At 40.6% G+C, this 19529-nt stretch overlaps 1 protein-coding gene across 5 annotated transcripts in view; it reads right to left on the reverse strand.

Annotated features, from left to right (window-relative positions):
• Window positions 1-18765, reverse strand: part of LOC144075183 (disks large-associated protein 4-like) — a 130744-nt gene extending 111979 nt beyond the window's left edge. Inside the window, exon 1 of one of the 5 annotated variants that reach the window (XM_077602191.1) lies at window positions 18643-18765. The gene's annotated coding sequence lies outside the window, so the exon portion shown is untranslated. Of the gene's footprint in view, window positions 1-18154; window positions 18529-18642 lie in introns of those variants that run through there. The other 4 variants (XM_077602112.1, XM_077602034.1, XM_077602272.1 and 1 more) reach the window with 4 other exon arrangements.
• Between the last annotated feature and the right edge of the window lie 764 nt (window positions 18766-19529).

Here is a 19529-nt window from a genome sequence, read left to right on the forward strand (position 1 = left end):
CGCAAGTGAACCGCTACACCATGAAGCGGCCAATACAGTACTTGTGCTCTCCTATCAAAACAGTGTAGGCCTAATATACTTTTACTTTGGGTAAAAAGACCAACATACTTAACACAAGCCGCTTTCAGACATGCACTGAAGTGCAGTAATGTTCCGCTATTTACCCAGGCCGCCCTCATGTGTGAACTCAATGTTTAATTGGGTCAAAATCACTGTTCCAAAACATTAACAGGTCGTGTTGTCTGCCCATGTGACGAAGCGCGCGGCACTAAATTCCAGTTTTCTTCACCATAAGAAGAAATGTGCAGTATGGAAGGTGAATGAATGACTTCTTGATAATTGTACTTGTGTACTATTTTTGTATAGGTGCAAAAAATAATATGGTATCCAATGTTCCCTCTAATTTTTCATATATTTGCATATACAGACAACCTACCTGAGCACACTGAGGACCAACCAGGGCGCCATGGGCACACACCAGTATCACACCTCCCATAAGAAGGTGCATGTCTACTACCCAGTGGTGTGCCGTCAGGGCCTTGAAGGCCTTCTCTGCTAGCCTAAGAAATATCTGAATCACAGACTGATGTTAATTATATTTTGTCCGTGAATACTGAAGCATTTAACCAATCACATTTCAGCCATTATTTGTTGCCAGGGTGAGGGTTCACAATCAGTTCTGCAGAATCTGCTGCATTAAACAAGCATCGATAAGACTGTTGCTTTAACCAATCAGAATTCGATTTGGTGACACCAAGGCCTTCTCGCAGGCGTAGGGATACGTCATCACTTTCACCAACTATGATTGGCTAGTGATAGAGTAGGCGGGCTAAAGCCATAGTGAGCGAGCCAGAGCTTGCAAACAATGGCCGACGGAGGAAAACAAATGGATTTGGTTGCAGATTTGCTGACAAAGCCATTTTCCAGACAGACTTTTCCAGAAAAAAATGGACATCATTAAGAAAGGGCGGCAAGCCTGTTACAACCGGGAAAAAGGTTTGTCCGCCACTTTCAGTTCGCTAACTACGAGCGCTACCCCTGGCTCACGGGCTCCGAGGAACACTGCAAATTGTATTGCTGGGAGTGCTTGTTATTTGCCACCGATCAACATGGTGTTTGGAGCCGTGTGCGGTCGATTGGTCGCCGGTCTTTTGGTCGCCGTCTTTTGGTCGCCGATCTTTTGATCGCGGTCTTTTGGTTGCCCCGACCGCGACAACGGACGACAAAAAGACCGGCGACCAAAAGACTGACGACTAAAAGACCGGCGACAAAACAAGGCAAAAAAACATGGTCTACGCATCAATAAAAGCCAACAATGGCCATGAGCAGTTTCACTGAGCCGACATGTGAGTGTATGAGTTTGTATGTACATGCGTTGTCCCTTTAAGAAGCTACGTCAGTCAGGGTCTTAACAAGTTCTCCAACAAAAAACAATAAAACTCCGGGAAATTTGGAGCTTTTCTTTAGCCTAATATCTACTAGGGCATTAAGTATGACTAAATAGTAATTCGCAATTTGTATTTAGGGAATTTGAGCAACGATTTAAATGGTAATTATCACTTACCTTCCGGGCGACCAAAAGACCGGCGACCAAAAGATCGGCGACCAAAAGACCGGCGACCAATCGACCATGTACGGTTTGGAGCAACACTGGATTGGCAAATTTGACTTGTTTAACCAAAGCAGCAACAAGACACCAAAGCCCTGCAGGACACTTACAAGCTTACAGTTCAGCGAGCAAGTGCGCAGGGAAACGGAGCGCCACAACGAAAAGGTAAAGAAAAATAGGGAAATCTTAAAAGTTTGATAGACTGCGTCATTTTTGGGGGCAAGCAGGAACTTTCATTTCAGGGACACAACGAAAGTGCTGCATCCCCAAACAAAGGAAATTATGTGGAACTTCTTTCTCTCATCGCTGAGAGAAACACGGATTTACATTACCACCTGTCCACTAATAAAGTGTTTAGTGGCATGTCAGGCAGAATACAAAACAACCTCATCACTGCTATTGCTGAAGTGATGGAGGAAGAGATCAGAAGGGAAATTAAAAAAAGTACAGTTTGTCTCTGTAATGGTGGATGAGACGACAGATGCGAGTAATGCCGCACAGCTCGCACTGGTTCTGCGTTACATCACGGGCAAAGGTGTCAAGGAGCGGTTCGTCAGATTTGAAAATGTTACCAGTGGGAAGCGAGCCGATGACATTGCAGGTCTCATCATTCAATTTTTGGTGGAAAATGAATGTCTGGGTAAAGTTGTGGCACAGTGTTATGACGGCACAGCGGTCATGTCTTCTGGATTAAATGGGGTGCAGGCTAAAATTAAGGAGAGAGCACCGTTAGCTCACCTGAGATCACCTCGACGCACACAGCTGCTGGACGAAATCTGCAAGCGGCGTCTGCCTCGTGTGGCACCAACACGGTGGCAGTACGCATCCAGCGTGGTCAATATACGGTATTTGAGAAGAGAGCTGCTCTAAAGGAACTGTTTCATCACATCCTGGAGCATCATGACGAGACGACGAGGAGTCTGTGCGGTGTGCTGATGGATTTAAAGCACGTCTGGATGATTTTGAATTTTGTTTTTTGCTTCATACATTTAATGGCATTTTTGACCATTCAGACGTGCTTTTTTCAATACTACTGAACAACAAACTGGATGTACAGTTTTGTCTTGCAAGAGTAAAGGAGTTTTGTGAAACAGTTGAACGCGAGAGGAGCCGATATGAGAAAATCTATGCGGCCACTGAATGCAGTGTGGGTGCTCCAAGTGCACGAAGAGGTCAAGCGCAAGATTCTCGCACGACCTACCAACAACTTTACGACAGCATTCTGGACAATATTATTTGCCAGATGCGGACCAGATTTCACAAGCGCAAGATTCTCGCACGCCCTACCAACAACTTCACGACAGGATTCTGGACAATATTATTTGCCAGACGGGGACCAGATTTCAAGTACACGAAAGACTGATGTTTCTCTCCCTCCTCGACCTGCAGATGTTTCGGGAGTACCAGAAAACTTTCCCACATGCAGCCTTCTCCATCTTAACGCAGAGCCACGGTACACTTTTCGATCTCCCTCAGCTAAGAACAGAACTGATTGTAATGTATGCCACGGATGATTTTACAGGAAAATCTCCCACTGATCTCCTTGACTTCCTTCAGCAGAAAAATCTGAGTGAGAGCATGGGGCGGCTGTACACATTCGTGGGTTTGACAGTGACCACCGTGTTCACTGCTTCTGTCGAACAGACATTTTCAGCCCGAAAGAGAATCAAAACCTATGCCAGAAATACAAAAGGATTTGTTATAATATTTCAAGTTTTTAGGTTATTATTGATTCTTTTTTATATGTGTTGCAGCTGTAGCTGCATTAAAGGTTTTATAGCCATAAATTACTTATTGACGGTTGGATTGATTCACACACAGCAATACTGAAGGCCTAAGTGTGAAATGCACGGCCCGCCACTGAGTGTTAATCATAGTTTTACCCAAAATTACTGTTTATTGTCGTTTGTCAGTGACAAACTGCCACTCTCTGAGTTGTGTTGCAAAATGGCACAGAAAAAAATGAAATGTGTTGATTTTTTTTTACAATTCAGGCTGGATTTTATATTGTGCGCTGCATATGTTTGCTGTGCGCGGAGACCACAACAGTAGTGCGCAATTGCACACGCATACAGCTTAGAGGGAACATTGATGGTATGTAGTTAATAGAGGGGTGATCCTACTTCGCAGTTTTTCGGTTATCGTGGCCATGTCTGGTCTGTATTATCCGCAATATTCGAGGGATTACTGTAAACTGAAAGCTGATGTAAGACAGACCTTTTGGTTATCATGTGTTTTCTTATTTTATTTTATTTTAAATAATGAATCATTGTTCAGGCTGATCTCTAACAAATGAATGAATTATTTCAGTACAGTAAATTAACTTTACTTCTGTTGAATCTAAAAACTGTAAACTGGTCTGAAATTGTGCCCGAGTCAAGACTGCATGCTGTAGTTATGGTTCAGGCATTTATGTCTGAAAGCCACGATCAATGTAGATTGCTGATTACATCACACTATAATGAGTATTAAGTCTGGAAGAAGCTATACAAGGAGAGTTTCTTGAAAAATATTGTGGTAACTTGTACAAACTAACTTAAAACTTACTTCAGAAAACTGCACAATGACAGACAAATGAAAGATGGACTGCCCGCATGTAAGGGTTTACTATACTTTGTGTACCCATAAGATTCAGGTATCATTGATCATTCAAGCATCTCCTTTATTTCAATGAGGCCATTTCTCTCCTTCCTTAGAGTGAAGAGCAGCGGCAGCCTCTTATCCGCTACCTGAGGACATTGCAGCAGTTAGGCAAGCAACTCTACTACAGTAGTGGCATGGCAGGTTCAGCTGAAGGAGAGACGCTGGCTGACACCCATACTAATGAGACGCTATACACTTCAATGCATGGGGGCACCGCACACTACCAGAGAATTTATAACTAAAGGATACCCTTTAGAAAATAGATTAAGTGCATTTTGATCAATTTTTGACTACATTTGATTTTTTTGTACTTTGAATTTTACTTTAACACCCTATATTTGAAAATCAACAAACATAATTGTCAAAAGGCTTGTTGCCTTTTTCAACCTGTGTGAATGACACACACAATAATTTGTGAGATAAAGTGAAGTGAATTTGAAAAAAGTTGGAACACAGTGACAATAGTATGCATGGGAGTAAACCTACAAGGGAATATTATTGAGTTCCGTAGCAGAGAAATCAGACATTTACCAACACTGGGCTTAGAGATAGTATTTGTTTCAATGCCCTCAGTACAAATTTGATTTGAGACCAATGTATTCTGTTTTTGTCATCCTTAAGACTCTACTATTCTTTCATTCATAAATTATCTGTTAAATGGGGGGAAAAACGCCTGTGGTGGTAAAGTAACTAATTTTGTCTGTTTGTATATGCCACCTTAGAGCCACAAGCTTTTTTATGTGCATTTGTTTGAGAATATAGATCAAAGACAAGTGTAAATAATACATTGAACTTCATAAAGAAGGTCTCATTGGCTTTTTAACATGCAGCCTGGTAAATTCCAGGCTTCCTTTATCATTATATTCATACTCTCAAAAGTGTAACCATCCTTCTGTTCAAACCACAGTGGTAACAGAAATGTACACCATGCCAACTGTGGAACATTCAAAAGACTCAGTTAAATTCTGGGGGTGCTTTGCTGTAGCTAGCAGAAGGTGTGCAGGCTATAATGAAGACTCAAGACTAAGAAGGTATTCTGGAGAGAAATGTATGTCCCACTATCAGAAAGAAAGAAAAATCATTGCGAAGACTTCTTCTAAAGTTTGTGCAACAAAATATATTAACAATTAAATTATTCATCATTTATTTATTCATTGGTATTCTTTATTTATTTATTTTCTAAGCTGCTCGGCCTCACAAGAGTGAATGGGGGTGCTGGACCCTTTACCAGCCAACAACGGGCAAAATAGGCAGCAAGGTACAACCTGAATTGGTTGCACAGCAATCCTTGGTGTGAGTTGAGAAAAAGTGAACAACAAAAATTATACAAATTTTTAGTCACCAATTATGGGTGCGTGTTATACTTGAATGAATTCAGCATGTAATATTGTTTAACTAGTTCTTAAATAGTTCTGCTGGATAATCCATCCTCTACCAATATAGAGATAGGGAGACCTGATGGTGCAGAAGTGTATTCAGGAATAGAGATTTAGCTAAGAAGTGGGACACTGACTGCGAGGCCTGCAATTCTTTCTATGATTTTCTAGGTTCTTTTGTGACCTCCAGGATGAGTAATTTTAGCTGGCCGAACACTCCGGGGAAGGTTTTCCACTGTTCCTAGTTCTCTCCATTTGTGGATAATGGCTCTGACAGTGGTTCGCTGGAGCCCCAAAGCCTTGGAAATGGCTTTGTAACCTTTTCCAGACTGATAGATGTCCATCTTTTTTTCATGTTTCTTCTTGAATTTCTTTGGATTGTGGCATGATGCTCTGCTCTTGTGGCCTACTTCAGTTTGTCTGACACATTCTATTTAAGTGTTTTCTTGATTCAACACATGGTGGTATTCAGGTGTGGGTGTGGCCTGTGAAATTGAACTCAGCTTTCTCTTTGTGATTAGTCAGTTATTTTGTGATTTAACAATGGGCGCAATTACTTTTTCACAGAGGGCCAGAGAAGTTTGTAATCTTTTCTGCCTTGGTAAATAAAATCATCATTTAGAAACTCAATTTTCTGTTTCCTTGGGTTGACTCTGTGTCATACGAAAATTGATTTCATGGTCTGAAACCTGTGTGTGTGATAAATATGCAAAAAACACAGAAATCAGAAAGGGGGAAAATATTTATTATGGCACTGTATAGTTCACACAGGAAGGTCGGACCCCACTGGGGATTGAACCCTTGATCTCAGATCTGTGAGGCGGATGTGCTTACCACTAACAACACCCCCCAAAAATGAAACAATATCATTTTTTTATTAACTATTTTTGTCCTTTTATAATGATGCTTTCATAATTTGAAAATGTAAATTAAAAAATAAAAAGTAAATGCTTGCTATTAAGAGGTTTAAAATAGAGGATTTGAACTGTTACTAGGTCTACAATATCTCCCAAAAAATTCCTAACCAGCAAACGTGTATACTAGTATGTACAGATATATAGAAGCAGGAGTATGCCTTTTAGGAAAAAGTAAGGAAAACAGACGGTCAATTTCAAAAGAAAGGATGACGAATTAGACCTATTTAAGCAATGTTTGGGTGTTATTTTTGTTTAAACATTGTAAACAAAAGTGAAAATATGATGAAAATATAAACTCACAAAATAGCGGTGCTGTTGCGTAGTTCATGCAACTAACTTCAAGCGGAAATTACTAAGCGGAAGCACTGCAGTGTGCATTGAAGAAGGTATGGGTTTTTCAAATCTGCAGTGTAATGCTTGAAACTACCACAAGAGAGCAGCAAGTTAACATATTTCTGGTCAGGCATACTCATCGATAATCCTTGCAAATGCTCAAACCTTGAGTTTACACACTTAGAGAAGGTAAAGAAATTCAATCACGTCTATAAGGATCCGACAGCCGTTTCTGGCCATTATAAAAAAATTCAACTCTCTACGATGCACGATTTAGACAAACGTAGCGAGGGAATCTTAACATACACACACATACACACCCACACATCCATCCATAAATCACGCTTTATAAGGATTATTTCCCGCCGGAAAAAATAAACATATTTGTTGCTCGCAACAAACATAAATTTGACACCTTTCTGCTAGAGGCAAAGGTGGTTAGTGACATTTTACATTTCCTCCATTACATTTACTTGAGTAACTTTTTGAGAAAAAATGATAAACCATGGAAAACCTGAAATATGATCGTTTTAATTTCCTAGTAGGAAATGTCTTTTTTCCACAAACGGGCACTCACGGTCTTTGGACAGGTGAGATTTCATTTCCGTATACTTTTCCAGTTGGAATTCAATGAACTTTGTGTATATCTTTGGCCTAATATGGTCATGTAATGGGTTATGGTACAGTATATTCATAACAGTTGATATAGATGACGTGCTGAGATAAAAAATATGCCATATTTCAAATAACAAATCTTACATTTTAAGCAATTACTCAATACTGGTGTATTCATTTCATCGATTACTTTTTTACTTGTACTTGACTACATTTTTTGCATGACTACTTTTACTTTAATTTGAGTAATGGAAGGAATGCTAGTCTAACTTGAGTAAAATAATTTGCTCCTCTACCCACTTCTGCCAGAGGGATTCTAACAGTGAATATCAACTGTTTCTGATATTTACATGGAAGTCATTAAAGTCAACCAGATATTTGATTCATCCCTTCACCATATATGTTTTTCATCAACACAACTAGCTACTGATACAATCACCAAGCACTGCTTAAAAAAATAAAAAGTAAATAAAAATAACAACAGCTGAGGGCCACGCATCAATTGAAATATCCTTATACTTTTGTGTATCATTCTTTGTTGGTTTGGCAGAATCCTTGGCACTATTTAGCGTTGTTCATCTTTTTCCCGGCAATTATCTCTCAGTCATGTTAAGCAGCTTCTCCCTCAAGCCTCCATTATTGCCGCATCTCTAAGTCTTCTTAAGGATATTTGTTCAGAAACTGCAAGCAGAGCAAATATGCTACACTTCTCTCAATCTATTTTCATAGAGGAATTTAATTTGTATTTATGTTTTTCTATAGCACATCAGGAATTGAGTAAAATATTTTCATTTGGATTGCCACAGAGACAGTGGAATAAATAAACATCTGTCGCCAGGCTCTTTCTCTCGACGGACAAATGAGATTTAATTAACCACTGAGGGACCGAAATTCATAATAGCTGCACACTGATGTATTTGTCCCTTGTGAAGAGCGTTAAGTTTAACATTACACTAACACTAAGTGTTTTAAAATGATAAGCACATGGCAAATTAAGTCATATTATGATGTTCTTTGTTTGCCTTTATTTGTTTTCATTTTTATTTTTCATCAATTTAATGTTCAATCTTATACAAAAGAGAAAAACTAAGGTTCACACAATGAAGCATTGTTCCAGCTTTTCAACTATCATTATCATCTACACCTTTTTTTTATGTAGAAAGTCAGCCAGTGGTTTTGAAGCAGTTAGGCAGAAAGTGGCATCATTACATCATGTTAATAAATAAGTGACTTTATGTGACTTGGTTTGCCCTTGGTTTATTGTTGTTGTCATCCTAAGAGCCCTTTTAACAGAAAGTTAGTCAAGCACAGAGAACACTTGAACTGGATGGGAAAGGTCACTGACTCAGCAAAGGATTATATATGGTCATCTGTAGAGTTTGTTACATTTCTTTTTTTCCTGGATTGTCCACCTTTCTCTAACAGTCCCGAAAGATTCATAGTGAGTAAAAACTCAAAGGCACAAGTGTGGAACGCAGGGCCTGTGGGCAGATACAGGGTGCCACGCGAGTTTGCGTTGCCTGCAAAAGCAGAGAATGTGCATGGCCTTCATGTTCCCCTCTAAAACTGCAAAATTTAAATTTGTGATCAGTTCTTAAAATGTTGATATGTTTTGAGGACGGTTGTTTTTCCAATCCCCTTTTAAAAATCAAAGAAATACAGGGGTATTTTTACATACTTAAAACTTGTAAATTGGATTTTTTTTTTAAATAGAGACACATTTTACATGTAAAATCTCTTTAAAAAGGATAATTCCGTCTAAAATATATGGGAAACACACAAAAGGAGAAAAAATATTTTGAAAATTATTTATTAAGTCATTAAAATTCATGGGACATTCAAAGACATTTTCCACTGGGGTGGAATTACAAGTGCGTAGGTGAGGAACCAAACATTTGGCAGCTGAGTAAACAAGCGTACATGCGCACGTAAACAAACAACTCAACTTATAAAGTTACTTTTAGTAAAATATCGTTCCAACAACAATTGCCTTTGAGGAGCTTTCATAATTTTCAGAAAATGCACAAGGTCTTTGTCGTCAAATGGGCAATAGCAACACTTCGATAACAACACTTAGATAACAACACATTTCTTGTTTTCACTTGTACCATACCTTTTGTGGGTGAAAATGATGAACAGCATAGACTAAACCAGCAGTAAGTACACTAAGAATATCTTAAGAAACAACTCCATGACGAACGAGGGTCAAAGGGACAGCAATCAGGAACTCACCACCGGAGCAGTTCCGCCAGAAAAGTGCTGAATATGAATCCTGACAGAAAGCTGCCGGGCAGCTCTGTCCATACCAATTTGGTGGCCGCTACTCCACTCGCTCCGGCTCTCACATCTGCCAAAAGTGCACCTTTTTCGGGTCGGTCTTGCGCCATTCTCCCGTCGTACTCATTGGCCACTACTCCGCTCAGGCCAACTCTCGCATCCGCCCACGGTGCGCTAAACTCGGGTCTGGAATAATAGTGAAGCAGGGTTGCTAGAAAGGTTCTAGTCATAGGAGGCCAGCGCTGCTGGGAGATAGCCAAAGGGGGGCAACTCTATTATGACAATTTCCAAATAAAATACAGGATACAACAAGATGATCTTTGAACCTTTGAGGCCGTTTGTGACCTAATAGTTCCTATGTAGAGACATTTATATGTAGAAGTACCACTGTGGTTGCTACATAGAAGAATTTTAGAAATACATGACATTATTGACGTATTTGCCGATTACTGGTTTGAAGGTTTAACATGGATTTTAAAAGTATGATTTTCCACACGGGTAAAGTCATGTTAGGAAGTTTAATGTCATTCATTAAAATGTGAGTTATTGTTTTAATCAGCGCTGGATTTTCTTGTTTCACTGCTAGATATTTTGTTTTTGGGGTGAACCAGTGGCACGAGTGGTTAGCACGTCGGCGTCACAGCTCTGGGGTCCTGGGTTCAAATCCAGGTCATGTCCATCTGTGTGGAGTTTGCATCTTCTCACCTGCGTGGGTTTCCTCCCGGTAATCCAGTTTCCTCCCACATTCCAAAAACATGCACAGTAGGCTGATTGGACACTCTAAATTGCCCCTAGGTATGGGTGTGAGTGTGCATGGTTGTCCGTCTCCCTGTGCCCTGCGATCGGCTGGCCACCGATTCAGGGTGTCCCCCGCCTCTTGCCCAGAGTTAGCTGGGATAGGCTCCAGCACCCCCCGCGACCCTAATGAGGCTAAAGCGGTTGAGAAAATGAGATGAGATGAGGTTTACCTGATAAACTCAATGACAACTTACAGTATATAAAAACGTTTTAAAAAGATGCATCGAGTTAGAGATGCCAGCCTCTTTAAAAGACGATAACAGAACATTTTGCACACCACCACAGGCCTCTCAACTCCCAATTCTAGAGGGCGAGGATGAGACAATAGCTGAGCAGATGGAGCACTAAGACACTTCTAACAGTGGTGGGCTGGTAGGGAGGAAGTGTACACACAAGTCTAAGCACAAGTGTGAACTCAAGTTACACCAAGGCCTTGTTGCTATGGTAAATGTGGAGGAACAACAGCTTGACCTAATATAGCTAATGTTTTTATTTGTTTTATATTTAAATCAGGACTCACATCATCAAATGTAGATGTTTATTCATGTTGACAATCGCACACTGTCATTTACCTGAAGCTCCACAGGCATATTCGCATTCGACTGCACCATATGGAATATCCTATATCATTCAATACAACATTAGTCAGGTGAGAGGAAAGGCTTCGTTGTAATTGTATTGTCACTTGACTTTGCACTAACCAAAAATCGCCCACAAGGACACAAGAAAGAAGAGCTGCTTGAATTTCATAGTCCAGTGTTTCAAACTTTTTTTGAGCTGCCCCACACTTTTTGAATTAAAAAATCTCAAGGCACACCACAATCTGAAAATCTTCTCATTCAAAATTCTGTCGCCTGTACAGCAATACCTTGAGATACGAACTTAATGCGTTCCAGTACTGAGCCCGTATGTCAATTTACTTGTATCTCAAATCAATATTTCCCGTAAAAAATAACTACCAGTGGCAGTTGGATTGATTCGTTGAAGGCGCTACGAGAAAATGCACGGACCGCCACTGGCTCACGGCACACTGGTTGGGAAACCAGTGGTGTACCGTCAGGGCCTGCAAGGCCTTCTCTGCTAGCCTAAAAAAATATCTGAATGACAGACTGATGTTAATTATGTTTTGACCATGAATAATTATTAATAATTCCAAATTGTCTGTCAGCTGCCTTTCATTGCTTTTCCCCTGGTTGCACTGCTTCCAGATGTGTTTTTTCATATTTAAGCATCTAACCAATCACATTTCAGCTATTTGTTGCCAGGGTCAGAAATCTGCCTTGAGGCCTTCACAGTCAGTTATGCAGGCTCTGCTGCATAAGACAAGCGACGATAAAACTTTTGCTTTAACCAATCAGAATTCGATTTGGCGACCCCAAGGCCTTCTCGCAGGCGTAGGGATACGTCATCGCTTTCACCAACTATGATTGGCTAGTGATAGTGATAGATCTGTAATACAACATCAGGAATAGGCACAGAAAGAGTGAGATCAATTTGAAGGAAATAGGTTTATTACCAGACTGCAGGATGGAGAGAGAGCTCTAACAGTGGAGAACCGCTCAGCGTGGTGTCCTCTGCAACTCTCACTGAATGAACAGTGGGTCAGTCTTTATATAGGAAAACAGGGTAATATTTCTAAGACAGCGATGTAGGACATAGTTTATGTAAACAAAACTTTAGGCTGATATGGTTAGACATTTGTAGGGCTAAGTTTTATGCAAACACAATATTTTTATAGCTCACACAAACTGCTGCAGCCTATCTTACATCGCGCGATTCGAACAAACAATTACAAAGTGAGTTGGCCACATCGCAAAATACAAGCAAACAATTGCAAACCCTGTTAGCCAGCCTAGCTTACATTTCGCGATGCGAACAAACAATTGCAAAGTCAGCTAGCTAGCCTATCTTACATTCCACGATCTTAACAAACAATTGTAAAGCCAGTTTGGCCACATGGCGTGACATGAACAAACAATTATTAAGCCAGTTGGCCAGTCTATCTTACATTCTACGATCTTAACAAACAATTGTAAATCGAGTTTGCCACATGGCGCGACATGAACAAACAATTATTAAGCCAGTTGGCCAGTCTATCCCACAGATAGAGCGGACTAGCCAGAGCTACTAAACTGTATCTGGAGCGAGCTGCACAAGCAAATATATTGTTGTTGATTTAATAACGGTTTTGTCAACCCGCAATGGCTGGAGGAGGAGAAGAAATTGACATCATTAAGAAAGGTCGGACAACTCCAAAGCAAGCAAGCCTGTCACAACTGGGAACGAACATTTTCAGCACTAAATCGAATAAAAACGTATGCCAGAAATACGACAGGACAGGCTCGACTTTCAGCATTAGCTTCGATGGCGATAGAAAAGGAGGAAAGAAAGGAGGATGGATATTGTGTACAGGTAAAAAGTATTTTTGGTGAGTAAAATATGGCTATATTCCTAAATAATATTTCAATTGTATGAGGTTATTATTGATGATTTTTTATGTGTCACAGCTGTAGCTGCAGTAGAGGTTTTATAGCCATAAAATAGTTTTTAAGGGTTGGATTGATTCCGACAGCTGAAGGCATCACTAGGAAATTCACGGACCGCCACTGTGGGAAACACAGCCATAGTCAATGCAAAAAAGGACAGTTACCGTTAGTGACATGCTTGTACTACTGTATCTCTGATGCAATTAATTTGCCCAGCATGGGTGTCAAATAGTGTATGAGAATGCCTGTTCTAATGTTTTCAGACACACAATATTGCAAGATTTCTGAGAAAGAAAAAAAATGCCAAAATAAATGCTGACATTCTTTGTGAAAAGGGTGCATATTTTGATAAATTTTTAACTAAGAAAATGATTTTTGGGGGGATTTAAAAAAAACATTTATGCAAACCATATCATACAATCAAAGTGTGGTACAAAGGTTTCTGTTAGTTCCATTTGACAAAATTATTGAATTAAAGCTGAGAATTGCATAGTTCTTTTGTCTTCTAGGCTGTAATTCTGTGTTACAACAAGAAAGATGTATGTCACTTTAACACTATCGAGGCATGTCCAAAGCTGTTTGGATCTAAAACATCAAGAAAATATTTTACAAAATGCCTGCATTTATATCTGATGTTGACATTGTAGCTTGAAGTTATGTTAGCTAGGATATAAATGTGACACCTCAAGCCTCAAATGCTGAAGGATTGAAAATGAAAATTCTTCAAAAAGTTTACATGCAAACTGGTCCTTGGCTGAGGGAAAAAAATATCCCTCCATATTACAGGAAATGACAGTGAACACTGGTAAATAATACTAAAAACAATAATTTCGTGAATCAGTCTTCATTATGGAAAATTGAAAAGTCTACAGTAATCCCTCAAATATCATGGATAATGTAGACCAGACATGGCCGCAATAAAAATAAAAAAAACGAAGTAGGATCACCCCTATTATTACTACCATACCATATGTTGTCGCACCTATTGAAAAATGCAAGTACACAAATACAATTATCAAGAAGTGTATTTATTAAATGTTACAGTTATATGCATGTGAAAAGACTGTGATGTTATATATAAATATAATCTATATATTTAAAAAATGTAAATACTTTAAGTACTGTACTCACAGTGAAAATAGTTCCTCTCCGCTTGATTAAAAAAAAAGGTTATTGAGAGCTTTAGTCCAAGTCCTCTTCGTCAGATTCGAAAGGGATTGGATCATCAATGGAATCTTCAGGAGGTGCCGTGGGGGCAGCAGGAAGAGGTTCTGCGAGAGGTTTTAGGTGCAAAAGGAACACGGTGATGGGGAGTCGTGACCGCTCTTTCTGTTTTTGTACAAATATGCTTTTGTCCAAGGACATGGCACTGTCAAGACGATTGCCTTATTCAATGGTTATGACCATTTTGGCATCAATCTCTGGGACACTTTGTTTCATACTGTGAGCCATATTGAAAATTTCTTGCCAATTTCTCAAAGTACTAAGACCACATTCTTCATCTTTATTGCCATCATATTTTGGGGGGAAATTAAACTTCCTCTTCACTCCTCAATGCCGTCCAGCCATCTTACCCATTCAGAGAGCTATTTTCGGAAAAGAGCAACGGCGTCCCCACGGTGCCCGGACTTAAACTAAACTTGACTTTCACTTTGCTCCTCCGTGGCGACCAGCTGTCTTAGCCGCCCAGACCTTGTACTTTGAAACATTTCTGGAAAATTCCACCATCAGCTCGCTACCCCAAGGCTACCAGCCATCCTGTCCGGTCAGATAGCTCTATTTTCAGATTAGGACAATGGTGTCCGCCATAAGGGGCTTGCATTTCTAAAAAAAAAATCCACCCTTACCGAAGCTCCTGGCTGTCAAGTCCTCAGAGAGCTCTATTTCCGACAAAAATTACGGCCTCCGCCCAGTGCCTGCCATTTTTCTTCTTTGTAGCTGAGTTGAGTGACAGTCCCCTGTATTCCGCCATTTTTCTGAGTGGGAGACAGAGAAGTGTCTTCCGCTTGCAGGGTTTAGCATGAATTTTGACATTGTTTTGAACATTTTTGATTTGGATCAAAAATCTGCTAGAAAAAATTATATATTGCTGAACAATATCTCTAACTTTTTTTTCAAATTAGAAAATAAAGACGAAAAGGCAATTGTTAGTAGGAATTGTTAGAAACTCATCAAATGCCTTTTTGATTAAAAAAATTAAACCAATATTATCAACTATACCTGAGCCAAACTCATCTCATCAAATGCCTTTTTGATTAAAAAAACTAAACCAATATTATCAACTATACCTGAGCAAAACTCATCTCATCTCATTTTCTGAACTGCTTTATCCTCATTAGGGTCACGGGGGTTGCTGGAGCCAATCCCAGCTGTCTCCGAGCCCAAGACGGGGGACACCCTGAATCGGTGGCCAGCCGATCACAGGGCACAAGGAGACGGACAACCATGCACACTCACACCCATACCTAAGGGCAATTTAGAGTGTCCAATCAGCCTACCATGCCTGTTTTTGGAATGTGGGAGGAAACCGGGGTACCCGGAGGAAACCCATGCAGGTCCGGGGAGAACATGCAAACTTCACACAGGTGGACCGACCTGGACTTGAACCCAGGACCCCAGAACTGTGAGGCCGACGCGCTAACCACTCGCTCCACCGGGCCACCCATACCAGAGCAAAATTCAACACCAGAAATAATTATAACAGTGTTGCACAATCTGCGTTGTTCAGAAGAAACTACTCGCATTCAAAGTTATGTTAAATTAGACTCATACCACACACATTAACATCCATAGGGCTTCACAGAAACGGAGTGAGGATGGATAATGTAAGGGCTGCAGACAAGTTTAGACGACCAGCTATTCTCATCAGCTCATTTGACTCAAGAGGCACTTTTTAGATCGCCACAATGGCCAAGCACAGTAATAATAATGTTCCAGCCATACACAGGTTGCCGTGCTCATTTCAGCGAAGAATTGTCTCAATGGGACCTAAGAATAGACCAAATGTAAAGGGAATGGGAAGAGCTACATTGATTGGTGATGAAGGAATTCAGCAGCGCAAACTCCCCCCTTTCAAATTCCCCTGCTTGCTTGGCTTTGCAGTCATGTGACTGACATGGTTGGTGAAAGAGCACCCTATCAGGAAATGTCGCTAACAGTCTACGAACAAATTCATTGGGCAACCCAATGTTTTAATAGAAAAGGGAAGCTGCTAGTGAAATGGAGCTCAATGAAACAGAGTAAAAGAACTGTTTATTCTCAACCTGTATATACCTTGTATACCAACTGTAATAGATTGCGTCACAGATAGAACAAATTCCTTCACTGGCCATCAGGGCCTTCAAAGACTTCTCTGCTGGCCTAAGAAATATCTGAATCATATATTATATTTTGTCCATCAATACTTATTAAATAATTCCAAATTGTCTGTTAGCTATCTTTCATTGATCCCCCCCCCCCCCCCCCCCCCTGGTTGCACTGCTTCCAGATGTGTTTTCATATCGAAGCATTTAACCAATCACATTTCAGCCATTATTTGTTGCCAGGGTCAGAAATCTGCCTCAAGGCCTTCACAATCAGTTCTGCTGGATCTGCTGCATTTAACAAGCGTCGATAAGACTGTTGCTTTAACCAATCAGATTTTGAGTTGGCAACACCACAATGACTTGTCGCAGGCGTAGGGATACGTCATTGCCTTCTCGCAGGTGTAGGGATATGTCATCGCTTTCACCAACTATGATTGGCTAGTGATTAGCCAGAGCTACCAAAGTGTATCTGTAGTGAGCCTCACAGGCAAATATATCGTTGTGTTGATTTAATGCCATTTTCAAGACGGACTATGCCAGAAATACGACAGGACAGGCTCAACTTTCAGCATTAGCTTTGATGGCGATAGAAAAGAAGGAAGAAAGAAAGGAGGATGGATATTGTGTACAGTTAAAAAGGATTTTTGGTGAGTAAAATATGGCTATATTCCTAAATAATATTTCAATTGTGGGCCCGGTTCTGATATCTGAAAAGCTCCAGTGTTTTTATTTAAGCTCCAGTGTTTTTATTTAATCACTAAATGCTGCTAGGAAGTGGATTTTACCCCATTTTAGTGCAATTTTTGCCGTTTCGCCATTGACGTCCATCGCTGTCTTTTCCCAGGAAAATCACCCCCCGGCCCGGTTGTAATGTCTGAAGAGCTCCAGTATTTGTATTTAATCATTAAATGCTGCTAGGAAGTGGATTTTACCCGTTGAAGGCGCTACGAGAAAATGCATGGACCGCCACTGTATTCAGCATACGATTAGGTTCCGTAATCAACTATCCTGTTCTGTTATTTATCGCAAGAACAGAACATATTGTCCACATGTAAAGATTCCAAGTTCAGTCACGGTGTCACTTGTCAAATCCAAGCCTCAGCTGTCACATTGCCAATCTTTCATTGTGTCTCGGAAGCAGACGTACCTCTGTGCGCCGTCCACAGAGTCATCGAGCAGATTAATTATTAATAGAACTTTCACAAGCAAATGGGCATTTAATTGTCCTAAGTGCTGTTTGACAACAACCGAAACACAGGCCCCGATCCAAACAGGCTATCAGCCCACTGCAGCAACAACAGCAGAGGTGATAACTACATCGATATAGGCAAGATTTTTTTTCCAGCAATTGAACTTTAACTAAACACACAAGAGCGGAATGAGGAACAACAAGATCATTCATTGTTTTGTCATTCCAAATTCATTTTCAAGTTGAGCACTCAAAAGGACTTGCATGATTGTGCCTTTTCAAAACTTGCCTTTCATGTGAACCTCTCCCCATGCAGACATTTGCTTCTATCAAGTGCCTGGGCTGTGACAATGAGAAGCATATCTGTACTCCACAGGCATCCTGAGCTGAACCTCACTCCGCAGGGTGATGCAAACAGGCTGTCGGCGTGACACGTACAAGTCACATTTCTGTTTCTTGCACGGTCATACTGGGGGATGCGAACATAACCCAAATGGGAAAATCCTCAATGCTTGACGATGCAACAACGCAGTCTGATCGAGCGAACGTGGGTTTGTTTTAAGAGACGAAACGCCGCAATGCCCGGCGTGATAACAGCAAGCTTACCTTCTCACCTTTTATTGCGATGAGCTGCGGATGTTGCCGCTTGTCACGCGCCAAAAGCTATCCTCCTCGTTCATGTGAACCCAATGATTCTGGTAAACAAGACGCTCCAATAGCACGTCTTGCAAAAACACAAGTGTCACCCTACTGAGCCGCTCTCCGCCGGCTCACCATAGGCTGCTGCTCCATGGCGGCACGAGGAGCTCTGCTAGGAGGCTACCACTGATTCCGCAGCAGCCTTTTACTCATACGAGACGTGGGATGAGTGCGGGGTGGGGGCGTCCGAGAGCCCACGACCGAGCACTCAGCCCCTGAAATGAACTCAACGGAGCCGTAATGACAGTCACCATGCGTGCTTGTTTCATCAGCTAGTCAATTAGCCGGAACTCATCTTCAACGATTCACCCACAGTCAGAAAGTGCCAATATGAGCTATTTCAATGCACTCAAACCACAGGAGGGATAAAAGCCAACTAATTTCGATGTTATCACCTTTGAGTGATGTTTGGAAGAGATCCTCAAGTCGTTTTGGATCCAGTGTCGCACGCTGTCTTTGAATGTTAGCATATTTTAAAAAGGGTAATGTGAATACACCTGTAATAAGACAAACAATGGGGGGAAACATAATACGGCCACCTATAATGAGATTTTCTAGCGTCAATATTTCAAATTGTTTTAGGAGGTGCTCAAGTTCATATCATATGAATAATTCCACACTGAGCATAAATTACATACAATTTTGAGCTTGCTCACTAGGATTCTTTGACAGTGAAAATATAAATAACACTTATCTACTGCCTCTCCCATCTTTTTAGGTTCTTTGTGCCTAATTTCAAAAATCAAAATTCTAATTATTTCCTGCCTTTTAGCAAAGGCATAAAAAAATTGAAATCAAAAGCAGCAGATATCAAGAACTGTGAAAACAGCAGAACCCTATACTGGCCAATGGATAATAATATTATACCTCTACAACAAGTAAAAGATAAATGGAAGCATGAATGAATGACACAGAGAAAATAAATAGGTGCAAATGAATAAGTGAAAGGGTGAGAAGAGCTTTTTTGTGAGGTACAAACAGAGCATAACAATTATTTTGTTATGCTGTATAAATTCAGATGTTTGAAGGTATGTAGAATAGGGTAAGGACGTCCGATGGAGCAGTGGTTCATCCGTCTGCCTTTGGTGGAGCGAGTCTGAGTTCGATTCCCACTCAGTGAAGATATGATTGTGAGCATGAGTGGTTGACTTTTTAATTCTGCCTTGCGATAGACCCCGCCCTGCTGCCCATGGTTGGCTGGTATAGTTTCCAGTAACCCTCGTGAGGATAACCGGTATGGAAGATGACTTAATAAATGTACCATAGAGTAGATTATAGTAAA

Source organism: Stigmatopora argus, chromosome 1 (genome assembly GCF_051989625.1).
Source record: "Stigmatopora argus isolate UIUO_Sarg chromosome 1, RoL_Sarg_1.0, whole genome shotgun sequence".
NCBI classification, from domain to species: Eukaryota; Metazoa; Chordata; class Actinopteri; order Syngnathiformes; family Syngnathidae; genus Stigmatopora; species Stigmatopora argus.